General features: G+C 36.3%; 1 protein-coding gene and 1 long non-coding RNA gene across 2 annotated transcripts in view; both read left to right on the top strand.

The window, feature by feature from the left end:
• LOC118017319 overlaps positions 1-19,375 on the top strand; it is a 276,646-nt gene that overhangs the window by 84,140 nt on the left and 173,131 nt on the right. The gene's annotated exons all lie outside the window — the stretch shown is intronic.
• LOC118017320 lies at positions 14,020-19,034 on the top strand. Its single transcript, XR_004681117.1, has 2 exons — positions 14,020-14,725; positions 18,142-19,034. It is a non-coding gene; the product is annotated as an uncharacterized LOC118017320 (long non-coding RNA).

Here is a 19,375-nt window from a genome sequence, read left to right as displayed (position 1 = left end):
CTTCCTTCCTTCCTTCCTTCCTTCCTTCCTTCCTTCCTTCCTTCCTTCCTTCCTTCCTTTCTTCCTTCCAAGTTTATCACCTTTAGACTCAAGGAATTAACAGGGATGGGTGCCGACTACACCAGACCCCGGGTTTTGTGGCTTCCAGGGGCAGATTCAGCTACAGCAAACACATAGGGAAATGGTGGGAGGGAAGGGGGCAGTTAGCAGATTTGGTCTTGAACTTGGAATGTGAGGGGTGGAAAAGTGATTATCCTTGGGGGCTGGTTTTCTAGCTGATGAATTTGGGAAGGCAAATTCAGTTCTCATTATCTTCATCAGAAATAAAAGTCCTGTAAAAGAGTTTTATAAACTGTAGACTCCTGTAGATTCTGGGTTATACTTTGTGAATAATGCCTTGCATTGGTACATCTTCATAACCAGGGTCTCTGCTTCCATGATTCTCCCCTCCAAACTGTATCCATATAGCCAAAAAAAAGGTCTCTTAAAGTGCAAATATGGTCATGTAAATTACTTATAACAGTGCCTGACACATAGTATTCTATAAATGTTAGCTATCATGATTGTTATTTTTAATCAAAGAGTACAAACTATGTACACTTTGGAAGCACTGGTTCATAAGACATAATATTTATAATTTATAATATACTTTGAAGTAAATTACCTTTAGGTTGCCTTGGACCATCCATAGAGAGTTTTTTAAAAACTATGAACTAAGAAAGATGGGAACAATTACCTGTGAAAGATGGCTGTATTTTCCATATTCAAAATATATTTAGCATTATAATTTTCCTTTTCTTTTCAAATCATTTGGCTCTTTTGACATTGGCATTTCTCTGATGGATTTCAAAAATTTGGTGGAATTAATTTGGTAAAACTCTCTTTCGCCTGTTACTGTATCAGCTCTATTATCAAAGAAGGAAATAATTATAGCCATGTATACACACTTAATGCTTATTTAATGTTTTAATATTGACTAAATTCTTTTACACAATTTTACTCAATCCTTATAATGACATTAATTTACATAAATGTAATATTTCCAAAAGCATCAAAAATGATTGTTTTAAAATAAGATTTCTCATTAGTATATTTATATGATAGCAACTTTAGCAAAAAAAAAATTACGGAGAATAACCTTCTAAAAATTAAATTCTCATTACTCATCACCACTGTCTTCTCAGGAGGAATAGAATGTTTCCTTCTTCCCCAGCCCACTTTAGGTGGTGGTCACTTCTATGTTACCTCATTCCCAGAGACTATGTTTCAGCATAGGAAAAAAAAGAAAGGGATTGATGGACAGAATGGGCCACTTGGGAGAGAACCAGCAGGTTTTGATTTTTAATTTCTTAACTCTTGAAGGAGAACTAGGCGATCTTACCAAAGAATGGGAAAGAGTGAATCTTCTAGCAGTAAAAATGGAAGACCCACTGCTGATATGAGGAACAAATATTTCTCTAGGCTGGTGGAGAAGAAAGGCTTTAGGTTCTTGGAAGCAATGTGAATAAGGTATCACAGAGATGGCAGAACACAATATAAGGTTAACACCAGGTTATCTGTCTTTGATGGCCTTCAGGGCTGAGCACAACATGAATGACAATTCCTGCCTCCCTATGGATCTACGTCAAGAGTTCTGGCAGTGAATAAGTCATGGGAATGTAATGTATAGCATGGTGACTGGTTAATATTGTATTGCACCTTTGAAAGTAGCTAGCAGAGTAGATCTTAAAATTTATCATCACAAGAAAAAAATGTAACTATGTATGGTGACAGATGTTACTCGGACTTGTTGTGGTGATCATTTTGCAATATAGACAAATACTGAATCATTACATTGTACACCTAAAACTAATATAATATGATGCCAATTATACCTCAATCAATCAATGCAAAAAAAAAAAAAAAAGTTCTAGCAGGGGCGAGTGCTAAGGTCTGAGAACCACGGACCTCCCTATGTCCTAGACCACATAGGACCACATAGAGATTTTTCTGTGATTTTGTATGACTTCTAGGAGATCAGAGAAAGCCCTGGAAGTGGATCAGTATTGGACTTTCCACACACCAAGCTATAGTGGTTATGATTTGGAGTTAATTTTCTTTTTTTTTTCTTTTATTATGTTAATCACCATACATTACATCATTAGTTTTTGATGTAGTGTTCCATGATTCATTGTTTGTGCATAACACCCAGTGCTCCATGCAGAATGTGCCCTCTTTAGTACCCATCACCAGGCTAACCCATCCTCCCACCCCCTCCCCTCTAGAACCCTCAGTTTGTTTCTCAGAGTCCATAGTCTCTAATGGTTCGTCTCCCCCTCCGATTTTCCCCCCTTCATTTTTCCCTTCCTACTATCTTCTTTTTTTTTTTTTTAACATATAATGTATTATTCAGAGGTACAGGTCTGTGATTCAATAGTCTTACACAATTCACAGTGCTCACCATAGCACATACCCTCCCCAATGTCTATCATCCAGCCACCCATCCCTCCCAATCCCCACAACTCCAGCAACCCTCAGTTTGTTTCCTGAGATTAAGAATTCCTCATATCAGTGAGATCATATGATACATGTCTTTCTCTGATTGACTATTTTGTTCAGCATAATGCCCTCCAGTTCCATCCACGTCATTGCAAATGACAAGATTTCATTGCTTTTGATGGCTGCATAATATTCCATTATATATATATATATACCACATCTTCTTTATCCATTCATCTGTCGATGGACATCTTGGCTCTTTCCATAGTTTGGCTATTGTGGACATTGCTGCTATAAACATTGGGGTGCACATACCCCTTCAGATCACTACATTTGTATCTTTGGGGTAAATGCCCAGTAGTGCAATTGCTGGGTCATAGGGTAGCTCTATTTTCAACTTCTTGAGGAACTTCCATACTGTTTTCCAGAGTGGCTGCACCAGTTTGCATTCCCACCAACAGTGTAGGAGGGTTTCTCTTTCTCTGCATCCCCGCCAACATCTGTCATTTCCTGACTTGTTAACTTTAGCCATTCTGACTGGTGTGAGGTGGTATCTCATTGAGGTTTTGATTTGGATTGCCCTGAGGCCAAGTGATGTTGAGTGCTTTTTCATGTGTCTGCTGGCCATTTGGATGTCTTCTTTGGAAAAATGTCTGTTCACGTCTTCTGCCCATTTCTTGATTGGATCATTTGTTCTTTTGGTGTTGAGTTGGATAAGTTCTTTACAGATTTTGGATACTAGCCCTTTATCTGATATGTCATTTGCAAATATCTTCTCCTATTCTGCCAGTTGTCTTTTGGTTTTGTTGAGTGTTTCTTTTGCTGTGCAAAAGTTTTTATCTCGATGATGTCCCAATGGTTCATTTTTGCCCTTGCTTCCCTTGCCTTTGGCGATGTTTCTAGGAAGAAGTTGCTGTGGCTGAGGTCAAAGAGGTTGCTGCCTGTGTTCTCCTTTAGGATTTTGCTGGAGTCCTGTCTCACATTGAGGTCTTTCAACCATTTGGAGTCTATTTTTGTGTGTGGTGTAAGGAAATGGTCCAGTTTCATTCTTCTGCATGTGGCTATCCAATTTTCCCAACACCATTTGTTGAAGAGACTGTTTTTTTCCATTGGCCATTCTTTCCTGCTTTGTCGAAGATGAGTTGACCATAGAGTTGAGGGTCCATTTTTGGGCTCTCTATTCTGTTCCATTGATCTAGGTGTCTGTTTTTGTGCCAGTACCATACTGTCTTGATGATGACAGCTTTGTAATAGAGCTTGAAGTCCGGAATTGTGATGCCATCTGCTTTGCTTTTCTTTTTCAACATTCCTCTGTCTATTTGGGGTCTTTTCTGGTTCCATACAAATTTTAAGTTTATTTGCTCCATTTCTTTGAAAAAAGTGGATGGTATTTTGATAGGGATTGCATTAAATGTGTAGATTGCTCTAGGCAGCATTGACATGTTCACAATATTTGTTCTTCCAATCCATGAGCATGGAACGTTTTTCCATTTCTTTGTGTCTTCTTCAATTTCTTTCATGAGTATTCTATAGTTTTCTGAGTACAGATTCTTTGCCTCTTTGGTTAGATTTATTCCTAGGTATCTTATGGTTTTGGGTGCAATTGTAAATGGGATCGACTCCTTAATTTCTCTTTCTTCTGTCTTGTTGTTGGTGTATAGGAATGCCACTGATTTCTGTGCATTGATTTTGCATCCTGCCACTTTACTGAATTCCTGTATGAGTTATAGCAGTTTTGGGGTGGAGTCTTTTGGGTTTTCCACATAAAGTATCATCTCCTCTGCAAAGAGTAAGAGTTTGACTGCTTTGCCGATTCTGATGCCTTTTATTTCTTTTTGTTGTCTGATTGCTGTGGCTAGGACTTCTAATATTATGTTGGATAGCAGTGGTGATAGTGGACATCCCTGCCGTGTTCCTGACCTTAGGGGGAAAGCTCTCAGTTTTTCCCCATTGAGAATATTTGCTGTGGATTTTTCATAGATGGCTTTTGTGATATTGAGGTATGTACCCTCTATCCCTATACTCTGAAGAGTTTTGATCAAGAAAGGATGCTGTACTTTGTGAAATGCTTTTTCTGCATCTATTGAGGGGATCATGTGGTTCTTGTTCTTTCTTTTATTAATGTATTGTGTCACCTTGATTGATTTGCAGATGTTGAACCAACCTTGCAGCCCAGGGATAAATCCCACTTGGTCGTGGTGAATAATCCTTTTAATGTACTGTTGGATCCTATTGGAAAGTATTTTGGTGAGAATTTTTGCATCCATGTTCATCAAGGATATTAGTCTGTAATTCTCCTTTTTGATGGGGTCTTTGTCTGGTTTTGGGATCAAGGTAATGGTGACCTCATAAAACAAGTTTGGAAGTTTTCCTTCCATTTCTATTTTTTGGAACAGTTTCAGAAGAATAGGTATTAATTCTTCTTTAAGTGTTTGGTAGAATTCCCCTGGGAAGCCATCAGGCCCTGGGCTCCATTGCGTTGCAATGCAAAATAGGTCTTTTTTTCTCTTTGAGAGAGAATGAGAGGGAGAGCGCACATGCACGCACAAGCGGGGTCGGGGGAGGGACAGAAGGAGAAGGAGAGGGAAAGAGAATCATAAGTGGACTCCATGCCCAGTGTACAGCCTGATGTGGGGCTTGATCTCACGACCCTGAGATTATGACCTGAGCCGAAATCAAGAGTCAGATGCTTAACCAACTGAGCCACCCAGGTGCTCCAAAATAGGTCATTTCTGACAGAGTTGAAAAGGATTCCCTTGCTGTGTGGATCCCATAGCTGATGATTAATATTACACCTCCATAACCAGAGGGGGTTTATTGTAAATGATCTTTTTTTTTAAAGATTTTATTTATTTATTTGAGAGAGAGAGAATGAGAGAGCACATGAGAGGGGGGAGGGTCAGAGGGAGAAGCAGACTCCCTGCCAAGCAAGGAGCCCGATGTGGGACTTGATCCAGGGACTCCAGGATCATGACCTGAGCCGAAGGCAGTCACTTAACCAACTGAGCCACCAAGGCACCCTGTAAATGATCTTGAAAATGGTCTACACTAAACAAAGTTTGGAAGTATGATGATGCTTGAGATTTGCCATTTTTCTCCTTATCTTTCCACCTTCCTCCCTCATTTCCTTTTGTGTGTGTGCATCTCTTAAAAGTCCTTTCATCTCAACCTCCCCAATGTATATGAAATTTGTCCACCTCCCTCCATCTCTACTGTCTTTATTAAATTCTGTCATTTCAGGCTGAATGGTAATATCTTCACTGGTGTTCCTGCTACTGCTCATGTTCCTCTATAATCCATTTTTCAGATAACATGCAAAGGATGTTTTAGAAATAGAAATATGATCATAATATTGCTTCCTGCTTAAAAACATTTGGTGTCTGCCTGAAATTCCTAATATGTCTAATCTTCATGGTCTTCTGCAAACATATCCAACCACATTTATTTACTAGATCAGTAGCTTTTGTGTTTTTTTGATCACAGTAAGAAATGAATTTTGCATCATCATTCAGTATATGTGCAGACACATAAATACACATATATATGTCCCTAAAACAAAGTTTCACAAAATATACTTACCTTTCTACACACACATATATATTGTGTGTGTGAATATTTAATATCTATTTCTACTCACTATGCAGGACCAGGAAATGTTTGTTCTATTTGTATATTGCTTTATTTCCAGTATCTAGAATAATGCCCAGTACAGAATAGGTACTCAGGATAAATTTGTTGAGTGAATACATATTAATCTTTGAACTTTATCAAGAAATTATTATCTCCAAAATACTACTCAATAATGCTGATTTGCCTTATAAGTTCTGATATTTAGACATAATAATTACTAAACAGAATTTATCAAGGGAAACCATACAATTGAATTTCTTTCTTTCTCTGATATATTTATGAATCAAGAATACTTGTTTTCAACTTTGGATTTTGCTTTGGTGAAGATTTTTTTCAAAGTGTATCTTAGCAAGCTCATTGTTAATTGTCCTTGGAATTTGTGTTACAAAGTCTATTAGTTGCTTTTATGCTTTCTATTACACTTCTAAAGAACTTCATTTGAAGTTACATTTAACATATAAAGAACCCTTTCCCCAGTTTTTAATATTATATTTTAATTAGCTATAAGCTAAAGCAGTGTCTATAAAAGCATGTTATAGAAAAGTTTCTCTCTGTAGCCTGCAATTAAATAGCTCTCTATAGGAAAAGTAAAGCCCAGAAAATATTTCTCTTTCCTGAATGTTGTCATTTTACTTGTTAACTACAAGTAATTTATGCCTGTGATAATTTTCCTTTAATATCTGTAACAGTAGTTATTTCAGGGGCAGAGGTTCACGTATTAGACATTTTAATGTATACTCTAAGATATAGGGAAACAAGCTACATTTAAAAAATATTTATGTATTGCTTTGTTTAAAATAGAACATCACATTTCTTCTGCCTCTGGGCAAAGATATATTTTCATTTATTAGACAAGATTCATCATTGTAAAATCTATTAAGCAGTAACTGAGAGTCTAAAAGCTTTAGGTGTTAATGGAGGATGTTTGGAAATCTGAAGAAATGGGAGTCTGACCTGGACAGGTAGGATTCATTAAATTTGAGGACATTGTGGAGTAGGCTTTAAGGTAGATTCATCATGATGGTTGATAAAGCCATCTAGTATTTGTAATAGGAATGCGATTGCATACATACTGTTTTTCCTAGGATATTTGAGCTGGCTATTGAGCCTTTTAGCTTTCAGTGTTGGATATAATTTATATTAGCCTCCAGCACTAAAACGAAATGGTTTCACCATTAACTATTTGGTGGCTCTTCTACAGTCCAGCTTGGACCAGGACTTGAATGCAGGCAGAAGTGCATCACTCTAATCTTCAGAGATACCCAGATATATCCGGTGTGGAGACTCATTTCCTAAAGTCATGTATTACTTGTGTTCTTGATGTTAACTGTGGTTATTGTCTTTTCTAAAATCACTTTTAAAAAATAGGGGTATTTCTCAGTGTTTTTTATAATTAAAGAAAAAACAGAGAGGCAAACAGCCTCAAAAATCTATAGCAGCTGAGGTCCAGTTCTTGCATTTTGCTTTTTAACCCTTGAATTCATATATGATATGTATGACATGTTCTTCTTACAGTCATTTGTTAGTTAGAAATTGACTGCATTGCAATAGAACTTTAAAATAATTATGAAAATTTGAAGGAATTCTTGAAAAATTTATTTTTAAAAAAGTTCTCAATATAGATTGAAAGAATTTATCTCATGCTTTTCTACATTTTACCCAACCTTTACACTCCTATTTCACAATTATGTTTTTCATTTTTATTTCTCTGGAAGGTATAGAGATGATACATTTTTTTCAGTCACATTCCTTATGTTTGTTACCCTCTCCTGGGTTTGTTAGGGTTCTCCTTGGAGCCATTTAGAAGTCTTGGCCACTTAGTGTCAGGAAATGAGCTTGTGTCAAGTTTAGAGAAAGAGCAAGGCAACCCATAATCTTAATTAAAAAGGATTCGAAAGCTCAACTATTGCTATTTGAAGGCATGCTACACTTTATCTCTGCAGTCTGTAGCTTCAGTGAGTCATGTTGGGAAGTATTTGGCAGATCCATATTTTTATTATGTTTACCACTGTACCTTCTTGTCTTGGAATTTCCCCCTTTTATTCCTCTCCATTCATATTGGCACTTCCATAAAACATAATCCTGCTTACCATATGGCCCCTGTAAATACAGTGGTGAGTGTTAATCAGCAGTGACCATCTTACCTAATTGATATTTTTCCCTTGATTTTGTAATTGGGATTGGGGCCAGCTCAGTTTTTCTGAGTGCCTGGATTGGGATGTGCAAAATTCAGGAGCTGTCAAAAGCTGTAGTTTTCTATAGCTGAATTGGGGACAGAAAAGTCAGTCTGTAGCAAAGAATAACAGAACAGATGAGTAGGATGGAAAAGAAATGAAGAATATTAACAGTTCAGAAGAGAGAACGAGTTCCTAGTTGTGCTGTGGATAATCTAGCAAATAAGGTTCAGTCTTGAATCCAGCAATAGCAGATGTGGTTTCCTGTTGGTAATGACTCTGATTTTGTCAGTTTATTAATCTTGGTGGCTAACCCATTATGTCTGTGATGATGTGGTTTTGGGGCTAGCTGGAAACTAGTGGAAGCTACTGGAAACTTCCCAATGTTCGAGGCAGCTACCTATTGTAGAAGGAGCAATGGTTTCTCCCATGGCCTCGTCCTGAACTGTGGCTTTAGGAGTTCTTCCTGAAAATTCAAAATAAAGTGTTTTTTTCCCCCTCCTGGTGATTCTGTAAGCCATTTAACACCCAGCAATAAATCATTTGGGGTTTAAAATGTAGGGTGCAGATTCTTCTCTCTGTAACTGATACATAACAAATACAATCAGTAAAGCATTTAGAACATTGGTCATTGTGTAGTAAGCACTCAAAACATGTCAGCTGGTATTATAAATGTATTCGTTCATATGTGCCTGAGAATTATTGGTAACAAACAGACCAAAGCCATCACCTCATGGAATTTACATGCTAGTGGAATGAGACAGACAATAAACAATAAACAGGAAAAAAGTGTTAGGAGGTAATAAGAGCTAAGAAAAAAGAATTGGAGAGGATATTTGTAGCATTAAATAGGGTGATCAACGTAGGTGACATCTGAGCAGACTTGAAAGAGGTTTGTATTTTTTAATACTGTTTTACCATATAAGATTAAAGATGAAACATTTCTTTTTAATATTTTACTTATAACTAATGAACCTACAAAACACTTAAAGAAAAATTCCACCTTGCTAACATCTTTGTCAAGTGCCATCATTCATCCTCTTCAGATGGTAACTGATAGGCTACACTACAAGTCTCCCCAAATTGACCACAGATTATCATGTGATAGGCTTTCCCTTTCTTATATCTCATCTAGATCCAGAGTGATTGAAGATTTGGTTGAAATTAAACAGGGAATTACTTATAGACCATTAGGTTAGAGTTGAAGAAGTAACACTTTACATTTTGGTGAGTATAACAAGAACAAAAGAAGAGAATTTCCCATAGCATAAGGGTTTAACACAATTATGAGTTGTAAGGAACCTCAGAAATCAAATTTCAACATTCTTCAAAATGCATAAATCTCTCCTATAACAAGATGGATCATTTTTAATTTGCAAAAATGTCCTAAACTGAACAAATGTCTCATTGGTGATGTACAAGGGCCTATGACCGTGGAGTTTTTGCCTTCTTTGTTCTCTTTATTTGTTTAGCTTCAGTTTATACTGGATATTTTGCCTGCTGTCACACATCACATTATTGACCGATATGGAACTTGAAGTACAGTAAAAACTGTATCAGTCATGCTTACTCTACGATGCTTTTCTGTACCCTTGCTGTTTTGTTTTTCAAATTCTAATAGCTGAATTTTACAATTATTCCTGTTAAATTTAACTTTCTTAGATTTGAATCATTGTTCTGAGTATTGAATCTAATCCCTGACTCTGTCACCAAATATGTGATTTTTGTGTCTCCCTCATACCTCTTTGAGCTCTCCTCCATTCCTATTTAAGAGGAATAATGAATCCTTAAGTGCATCAAGATAGAAGATGAAGTCTGGCAGTATGCTACTAGAAACATCTCATTGACTGTCCATTGGCCCCACACTTGTAGGAATGGCCATCCAGCCATTTACACGTTTGTTGGTGTAAAACATGGTATGCCCCAAGAATTAATGAACAGCTATGTGCTTTATCTGTGTGCGTTCTCTGTAGCTTTTTGTTTTTTGTTTGGTCTTAAGGGAGAAGCTTGAGAAGCTATTGTTAGAATTACATAAGCTAAGTTAGTAAAACGCCTGGTGTATAGTAAGTATTTTATGAGTTCAAGGTCTCATCATTGCTCTGTCTTCCTAACTGTATTCTTATTAAGCTGACACTGCCTAATCTTGTCTACAAGAATATAATGGATTAAATATCTTCCTGAAATTTAGATCACAATGACTATAGTCTTTTCCTGTCAAACTGTAAGTTTTTGAAGTTAGGATTTTAATGTGACCATCCTTCTGTGCTTGACATGGAGCCTAATGCTGATACACAGGGGCAGTGGATCAGGATGCTCTAAGGATAGACCTTGTCTCTGAAGATAGACAGCTGAGTGGAAATTCTGTTTCTATTCCTCTGCACAAGTCACTGGACTTTTCTCAGCATGAATTTCCACTCCAACAAATGGGCTTAGTAATAGTTTCCTACTTCAGAGACATGAGCACAATGCCTGCCATATAGTCAGAATTGCCTTCAATTTTTCATACTATGACATATTGGAGAATAATCACTATGAAGTAAATGAATGAATTTCCCTTCTTGAATAACATAAAATCTAAGATGATATAATAGTTTTATCCTAAAATTCATGTTTCTTTTATTCCACCAGCTAAAGTGTGATCAAAATGTGCTGTCACAGGTCCAGCTGTTTTCATTAAATTCTCAGGGTAGGAAAACAGCAAAGTTAACAGATCTGCTTCTTCATTTTGACTTTGTGTCTTCCTCATTTCACAGCTCAGAGACAAAGGTAAGGGTAGAATTGTAAATTTTTTATTTCATACTTTTTTAATCTTTGAGATTTTCAAAGTTATAGTATGAGGAAAAGATTTAAAAGACATGTTCTTTTCTCTTTCTAAACTTTTACTACTTTCTCATCATATACTAGTTGATTATCAACTGAAAAAGAATTACAAGACATCTAATTTCAGAGCTTTATGTATTTTGTTTTATTATGTTTTTATTTTTCTTGAGAAATTAATCATAAATGATTAACCATACAATGAAAATAAATCTCCTTTTTGATATAGACCTTTTCCCCAGCAAAATCAAATAAAAATTCATTAGTACCAGAAAAAAATGTAGTAGGAACTCAGTATGTCAATCTAAAATGCTTGGCCACACAATGTCAGGTATACATACTGGGGTTTGGATCAAGTTCCTGCAAATATATTTGATGTTCCTACAAACATAATTAAGAATCCCTTTAGATGATGCTCTATTCCTGCATAAGGCACTTTGTATCCTGAGTATTTTTTATTCTAAACTTATAGAAGAGTAACTCATTTTGTTTGTTTTTAAATAGAACTCAAGCAAATAGATTTTCTTGATTCTTACAGAACCCAAAATAAAGAAAGCAGGAATCAAGTTGAAGAGAAGTTGACTGAAATACATTTATCAGTTTAATTGAAGGGAAGCTACAATCAGATTGCTCAGCAAAATGGTTTTGGCACAATAAACCACAACAGATATCTCATTTTAGATACTATCTTTGAAAAATTTTTCTCCAAAAGTCTAGAGAATTAACTCATCCTGCACTTATGTTTTGATGAGTAAGTTACAGGAAATATATTTATTAGTTAGAAATACAAACTGGGAGTCTCCTTGCTAGATTTACTGGTTATAACAAAAAAAGGCCTTCAGAAGGTGTTATCCTCCTAAAACAATAGGAAAGAGGGAAAAGTGAGGATTATATGGTACTCAAGTAAAAGTTGAACTCATTCGTTGAAATTTTGATTTGAAAGTCAAAGCAAAAGCTTCCCAACCATTCAGTAAATATTGTTATGGCCAATTTTTTCAGACTTTTTTATTTTCTATCTTAACCAGAAGGGTTTTTAATTTTGATCTAAACAAAACTTAGTATATAAAGTGAATTTAGACAAAATTTATAAAAGTTTGCATATTTTCCACAACTTTGTACTTCTTCTTTTATCTATAATTTTAAATAAATTTAACTAAATACATCTCATTCCTTCAATTATTTATTAACAAATATTTATTAAGCATCCAAATATACCAGGCACTGTTCTAGGCAGTGGGCTTATAAAAAAAAGAAGACTCTTTGACCTCATAGAGCAACGGGGAGTAAGAACAGTGACCTTCACAGGTAAAAGTAAAACCTATAACCAATTAGATGCTGATAAGTGCTCTGGAGAATAAAGAAGACAGAAAAAGGAAAAGGGAATGGGGATAAAGGGCTGTTTCAAACAGGGTGGTTTGGAAAGACCTGAATAAATAGATGAGATGAGAGAGAGTCACACAAACACTTAGAAGGAAGGCTTTGCAGGTACAGGGAGTAGCAAGGACAGGTATGGGACACCCAAGGGTACTTGGCAAGTTTAAGTAACAGCAGGGAGGCCAGCATGGTGACAGGAAAAAGCTGCTGGAAATGGGCTCAAAGCAATAGGCAAGGTCTAGTTGTGGGGGACCCTATAGGCCATTGTCAACACATTGGCTTTTATTCTGAGGGTTTTGAGGAGTAACATTATCTAACTTGTATTTTAGAATTATTCTGGCAGTTGTATTCAATATAGACTATGGCAGCAGAGGTGAGGGTAAAATTAGTTTTTTATATAAATTATATAAATATAAATATATATTTATATATATAGTTGATCCTCATTATTTGCAGGTTTCCTATTTGTGAATTTGCCTACTTGGTAAAATGTATTTGTAAGCCCCAGTCATCCACAGACATGTACATGTTCAGAATGGCAAATAATTTGAGATGTACGCTGTGTACGTTCCCAATTGAGATCAAACAAGAGAACTCTCTCTCTGCTCCCCTGTTTCAGCTCTCAGACAGTAAACTATGTCCTTTCTGTGGTCTATTTGGTGCCATGTTGTTTGCACTTTTGAGCTTGTTGTTAGTGATTTTATTGTTTAAAATTGGTCCCATGCAGAGTGCTAAAGTACTCTCCGGTGTTACTGAGTGCAAGAAGGCTATGATGTGCCTTATAGAAGAAATCTATGTGTTAGATCAGCTCCGTTCAGGTATGAGTTATAGCGCTCTTGGTTGCGAGTTAAATGTTAAGGAATCAACAGTACAAAGCATCCAGAAAAAGGAGAAGGATGTTTGCCATTCTGTATGTGAAACAGCTCTGGAAAGTGCTAAAGTAATATCTATAGGGAATGATGAAGCTATGGAAAAGATGAGAAGTCAATTTGTGGGTTAATGAGATGACAGCAATAAAAAAGGAATGGTAGACAGGATTGTTGTGAGGCGAAAGGCCATAGAAATTTACAGTCATGTTACCCAGGGTCAGGAAAATGTTAAACCCTTCTCAGCTAGTGCTAGCTGGTTCACACATTTCAAAAGGAAATGTGGTATAAAAAATCTTAAACTTGCAGGCAAAGCAAGTTCTGCAGATCAGGAGGCTTAGGAATTTTTTAAAATACCTGCTACAAGTTATACAGGAAAAGGATTACGTGGAAGAAGAATAGGTTCTTGATACTGCTGAGACTGGTTTGTTTTACAATGACATTGGCAAACAAACCTATATTATGCAAAAGTCCTCCAAAGCCTCTGGCTTTAAGTCATTCAAGGACCATGTAATTGTGCTTTTTTTTAGAGATTTTATTTATTTATTTGAGAGAGAGAGAAATAGAGCATGCACAAACAAGTGGGGGTGGGTGTGAGGGGGCAGAGGGAGGGGGAGAAGCAGGCTCCTCACTGAGCAGGGACCCTGATGAAGGGCTTGATCCCAGAACCTCGGGATCATGACCTGAGCTGAAGGCAGACACTTAACCAACTGAGCCACCCAGGTGCCCCTGTAAGAAATATATGTTAAATAAAGTGTCTTTATAGAAATACACATGAAACAAGGGTATGTATTGATGGATTGACGAAAATGTGACCAGAGGCATGCAGGAATATAACCCTGCATTTCCCGTAGGAGCAATGGTTTCGTATATGCTAATTTAGTGTTTATAGCATCTTTTTAGTATGTAACTATCACCAATAATGAAATCATCTCTGTGTATGTGTATTTTGTTTTATTCTTTTTATTTTTATTTTTTCTTTTTTTATTAGTATATGTAAAATATACATATCTGTGTATGTGTATTTTATGGGTGTTTGTGTGTGTACATGTGCACGTATGTTACAGACTGAATTGTTTCCCCTCAAAATGCATATGTTGATAACCCCCAAACATCTGAATGTGACTATATTTAGAGGTAGAACCTTAAAAGAGATAATTAAATTAAATTGAGGCCATTAGAATGTGCCATAATCCAATCTGACCGGTGTCCTTAGAACAGAAGATTAGGATGCACAGAAAAGACACCAGAGAGATATGTGCCCAGAAGAATGACCACGTGTGAAGGGGCAACAAGAGGCTGGCCATCTGCAAACTGAAAGGGGAGGGTCTCAGAAGAGCCCAACCCTGCCAGCATTTTGATCTTAGACTTCCAGCCTCCAGAATGGTGAGAAAATCAGTCTCTGTCATGTAAGCCATCCAGTCTGTCATATTTTGTTATGGTAGTCCTAGCAGACTAATACAATGGATAGCAGGCAATTTGTGTTAAGTAGCTTGGGACAGGCATGTGTTCTATGGTGGTAGCTTAGACTCTATAGGACATGGTTGAATTGGGGGTTGATTTCGAAGGCAGAGCTGAGACAAATTGCTGGAGAATTGGGTATTGCTTTAAAGAGAAAGATAAAAGTTGACATTTATGGGTAAATGTTCCCCTATTTCTTTCTCTCTTACTACTCAAGTGTTGTACAATTTTTAAGAAAAAAATCTTATGGTATGAGGGAAAGGATACGATCCTATGTCACTGAAACATATCAAGTGAGATCAGCAAAAACATGACGACAGTTAGGAAATATGATAGTGTTATTTGTGATAATGCAGAATGCGAATGTTAAGGGTTCAGTTTTTAAAAATTTGATTGGGAAAACTTAGTTGGAAGGGTTTAAAATATCTAAAAAGAGAAATAATTTCTTATTTCTTTATTAATATTTTTTCCATGGTGTTCTATTAAGAAGAAATGAAACTAAATTGTTCAAATTATAATTAAATTCAGGTGAGTGAGTACAGTATGGGTTTTAAAACTTAGTGGCATACTTACTGTATCTATGACTAAAATTACCTGAACACAAACTGATTTGGGGATATTAATTCTGTTTTAGGGAACAAAAGCATCCAGAATAAATATGCCAAGATTCTTTTTGCATTATGAATAAAAACATATTAAGTTCAAAAGAATCAGTGATAATTACATAATTTAGAAAATGTACTTTGAGAAGTAATTTCTGCCCATTGTAGTTCTTTAATTAGCCTTCAATTTCATTATTTGGATTTGCATTTTGAAGTAATATATTGTTTGTTAGTATATTGGGGTGATTTTTGGGAGAAAGACATTTTCATCTATTCGTTCAATTCATACTTTTGGAGGGGAGAGGGGCAGAGAGAGACTCCCAAGCAGGCTCCACACCCAGCACAGAACCTGTGGCTCAGTCCCATGACCCTGAGATCTTGACCTGAGCCGAAATCAAGAGTCAGGCACTTAACTGACTGAGCCACCCAAGTACCCCGATAGTTTTTTTTTAAATGCCATCTACTTGTTTCACTTTAACAAGTTTAACTTTGCTTTAGTGCTCTTACCTCCAATAGTCCTATGACTCCTTTTTATATTAAGAGGGTTGTGTATCTACTAAGATACTTTTCATAATAATTGCCACCATTGTAAAGCTGTGTTTTTTTTCTCCATCCTCATATATGATTTTTATTTATTTCATCATATTTCATTTGTCTCATAGTGAAGGGGAAAAATCTATTGGAATTAACTAAGTCTTTAACTCCAGAGTTACCTTGACTAACTAAATGAAACAGTTTTAGCTGCAGGATGGTTGGTTCCTAATAGATTCTTCTTTTGCAATTATCTTTATCAGAATTTACCAAGTACTGGGGCGCCTGGGTGGCTCAGTTGGTTAAGCATCTGCTTCCGCTTAGGTCATGATCCCAGGGTCCTGGGATGGAGCCCTGCGTCGGGCTCCCTGCTTGGCGGGGAGCCTGCTTCTCCCTCTCTCTCTGCAGCTTCCCCTGCTTGTGTTCTCTGTCTCTCTGTTTGTCAGATAAATAAATAAAATCTCAAAAAAAAAAGTTATCAAGTACCTTCTAGACCTCAGCTGTCAAAACTGAAAACAAGAAATACTGAGGGAAGAAAAAGAACCAAGGGAGTGTAAACCAATTCCAGTCCCTTTCTTAACTTACCTTCTAAAAGAAACTAAATTATCCCTTCAGATCACTCTGCAATACCCATTAAGAAGAAAAATTTACCAGCCATTTTTGTCTTAGCCTTTCAGCATCAAGCTCTGGACATGGTCTCTCACTAAGCTGGAAAATATTAGAAGCATGTGAGAATAAAGTCAACAGATGAAAGGATGCCTGTTTATTCATTTAAAAGGAACTTACCACAATAGAATTACCAGCTTTTATAAGCTGTGGGATGGGAGAAAAGAGCAGAGGGGAAGCAGGAGTGGTCATTCCTGTCCTGGGAGATTCAAGACTTGAGTCAGCACCCAGACCCTGACTATTTGTGAGATGAGAAGCAGTTCAAGAAAGTGTCCATTACTTATTCAGAGAGGGAAGGAACTGCTGGGAAAGGACCTTCCTCTAGTCTTAGATCAAAAATTTTCAGGAGAGTGATGGTGTTTTCCCAGCAAGTTCCAAATCCTGCAATATATTTGATACTCAATGAAATCGATTAAAATGTCTTATTCATGTTATTTTGAGAAACAAATGCTGTTTAACTCCATGTAGCTTCATGTTATTTGTAATAAATACATTTAAAACATTTTAGCTTTTTATCTGAATTTGGACATTACCTGCTTTTTACCTTTAGAGCTAGTTTCATTGACTGCTTGTTCTTGTTCTGCTGCTGCAGATTATCCCTCATCCTACCCTAGAAGTAACTTCTTCTGAAAGTTAGGCTCATCATCTATTGAGTTACCATTCACTTATTTTCTAAGGCTTATAACATTTGATTTACTACACTTGCAAATTACTTTCATATATATTATTTTATTTGAGCCTGACTGACATTATCTTGTAAAAAAGATAGGCAACTATTATCTTCAAAATATAGATGAGGACAGTGAGGTTCAAAGAGAATCTGTTATTTGCCTTTGGGCACACTGCTGAAAAGAATGAGGTGGGTGGAGTTAGAACTTGACTGGTTCCTTTGACTTCCAAGACATTCACTCTTTCCATTAACATCATATTACCTTTGAAGGTAGTTGAAGCTTGGATATTCCACAATAGGGAATTCTCTCAAGATAATTAATCTTGACTATGGCCATGAATATCATAATTCTTAATAAATGATACTAAGAACATTAAAGTAGGCATATCTGAAAGTCCTTTATGAATGATGTCTCTATAAACAGATCATAAAATGTTATTTAGCTTTAGCAAAATAACACTAAGGTAATTATATATAATTTAGAAAAATTTGATGTACTCAAAATTTTGGGGGGTTAGCATTTCTTTTTTTCTTATAAAGTATAATTTTAGCTTTATCAAAATAATAAATTGTAATTGCACATATTTTTAAAAACATATAATTTTACAAAGCTTATATATTAAGTAGAATATTGATTTCAGTGCTTTAACAGAGACCAAATGGGCAATGGCTTAAATAAGACAGACGCTTTATGTCTCTCCAGTAAAAGTCCAAGATGACAATCTATTGTGGCTGTGGGGTTGGGGGCAGGGGAGGGGGCTGCAGAAAGGGGATAGACAGAGACACTCTGCCCATTGAGGTCATTCAGAGTCCCAAGTTTCTTTTATGTTTCTACTTTACCATGCCCTTGAATGTTTCTCTTGTCTGCATAGACAAAACTGGCTTACTTCTACACTGGCATAAGGAGAAGAGGAAGAAGTTGAAGACAAATGGCTTCCTTTCAAGGCTGTGTACTTTTCTGCTCACATTTTGCACCGTTTCTGTTCACATCCAGGAGGATTTTCTTATTTACATGATTTCTCCTAGCAGGTATACATTCAGTTAAATATTTAGGGGTTCTGTTACTAAAAGAGCAGAATGAGAGAATGGATATTGGTTGACAAATACCATTCTCTCATAGCCTGATCACCCATATACCCATGAGCCATGGTTTGGTTTGTTTGTTTGTTTTTGTATTTGGTATATTTAAAATACATTTTTTCTACACCACATGAGATGATACAAAATCTTTTTTTAATTACTTGATCAAGCTCAAAGGGGGTTTAATTCTCTTCATTGGGTGAGATAAAGCAAATCGTGATCCAGAAGGTCATAAACTAAAGGAAGAGTTATTAATTACCTTTCCTGACTCTACATACAAACTCTTATACAGTGGGACAGAATATACAATAAAACTTCATTTTTTCAGAAAATCCATGACTATATAATGTCACTAGTTCATTAGAATTATCAAATCCTGCTAAGCAAGAATTGCTAGATCTTTCTAAATTTATCATTACTATTTTGCTTTCTGGAGGTAACTGTTTTTTTCTATTGTCCTTCATGGCTCCTAGAATTTTCCGTCTGAGAAGTTTTTTGTTTGTTTTTATCCATTATCCCTCATGGCCATATCTTAAGTGAGTGTTGGAATGTAAGCCCTCCTTTGGAAAAATACAGATTTCACAGTCCATTTCCTATTAGCATAGATTTGGAGACCTTGAGGTTGCTTTGACAGTTGAAAAGTCACAGCCTTTTTAAAATCTCCCTTGTGGTTTCTTTGAAAAGACAATTTACATAAAAATGTAATAGTCTCAGTCAAATCCATGTTCAAGTAAGCACAAGCAGAAATTTTATCTCCCTGTAGATTTTAAGCCTGTAATCTCCCATTCATTCACTGTTCCTGTGTGGGCCCCAACCCACAGCTGAATTATAGCTATCAGAAAAAGGAAGGTAAATTATAAAAATAATACTTGTAAAGGTATAATAGAACAATAAGGACTAGATATCAGAAAGGGTAGAGCCATTCTGAAATGATCTGAAAATCACCAGGTGCTTTTAATTCCCTAAGGTGCTGGCCATTTCTGAATGAGGGCAGAGAATCAGCTCAGTCCAAGCAGAGGGCTACTA

This window comes from Mirounga leonina, unplaced genomic scaffold (assembly GCF_011800145.1).
Source record: "Mirounga leonina isolate KUSES-001 unplaced genomic scaffold, KU_Mleo_1.0 Mir_169, whole genome shotgun sequence".
Taxonomy (NCBI): Eukaryota; Metazoa; Chordata; class Mammalia; order Carnivora; family Phocidae; genus Mirounga; species Mirounga leonina.
Note: the sequence above shows the minus strand (reverse complement) of the source record. Positions and strands in the feature narration are given on the sequence as shown.